The sequence below is a fragment of the Lipotes vexillifer genome, unplaced genomic scaffold, assembly GCF_000442215.2.
Source record: "Lipotes vexillifer unplaced genomic scaffold, Lipotes_vexillifer_v1.1 scaffold753, whole genome shotgun sequence".
Lineage (NCBI taxonomy): Eukaryota > Metazoa > Chordata > Mammalia > Artiodactyla > Lipotidae > Lipotes > Lipotes vexillifer.
This window is the reverse complement of record NW_006783618.1, coordinates 337,041-337,867: the sequence shown is the minus strand read 5'-3', so window position 1 is coordinate 337,867 and position 827 is coordinate 337,041. Positions and strand designations below refer to the sequence as shown.

At 61.5% G+C, this 827-nt stretch overlaps 1 protein-coding gene across 1 annotated transcript in view; it reads right to left on the bottom strand.

Annotated features, from left to right (window-relative positions):
• The window catches only part of USP2 (ubiquitin specific peptidase 2), a 24,796-nt gene extending 24,481 nt beyond the window's left edge, over window positions 1–315 (bottom strand). Inside the window, exon 1 of the mRNA XM_007456271.1 lies at window positions 185–315. The gene's annotated coding sequence lies outside the window, so the exon portion shown is untranslated. The remainder of the gene's footprint in view (window positions 1–184) is intronic.
• Window positions 316–827: the final 512 nt, after the last annotated feature.

The window sequence follows — 827 nt, the reverse complement described above, 5'->3', positions numbered from 1 at the left end:
CCCCGCCCCGCCCCGCCCCATACAACTGGTACCCACAGCTGGAGATCCTCAGCGCAGCTGGCGCTCGCCCTACATTTCTAGTGCCCATTCTGCCCAGGCTGTCGTTGACACCTCACTTTCTGAGCCTCAAAAGGCACTGCCCTCCGCATTCCCCGCTCCTCAGTCTCAGACAGGTGGCACGTACCTGCCTCTTCTCCGAAGACGGACGAGTCGAGCCGGGCACAAGCATGGAGCTGCGGGTGAGTCCCGGCTGGTACTGGAGCAGCGCAATGAGCAGCAGCTGACGCAGAGGGCTCCCTGGCCTCGGCTCCTGCCCGCCTCTCCCGCACCTCCGCAGGGGGCCCAGAGGGGACCTCCCTGGGAAATCGGCGCCACCCAGCGGGCAGCTGCCTCATTGCGCCGGGGCAGGCAAAGCGACAGCCCGCGTCTCGCGTCACTGAGACGCGTCACTGCTATTGGCCTGTTCCTATTGTGGCGTCATTAGAGCCCCGCCCGGCCAGGATCTCTCAGGCGACCGATATATGCAGAGAACCCCGTGGAGGAAAGGCAAGCGAGCTTGGAGGGGGTGGAGCACCTGAATATGACACGACGGGACAGCTGGAAGGTATTGGGAAAGAGGAAGGGTCACGGGGAGAAGGCTCAGAAGTTGAACCCCAGGGCGTATGTTCCACCGGGGCTGGGAGAGGGCCAGTTCTGCCTCTTCTCTTTTTCGCTCCTCTTTCTCTACTCTCTGCTCATTTTACTCGCACGAGACCAGTGACTGATGGTGCCTCCTTGAGTGGGTAAACGGTGGCACTGAGTCAGTGGAAGAGATTCTCTTTTGTCTT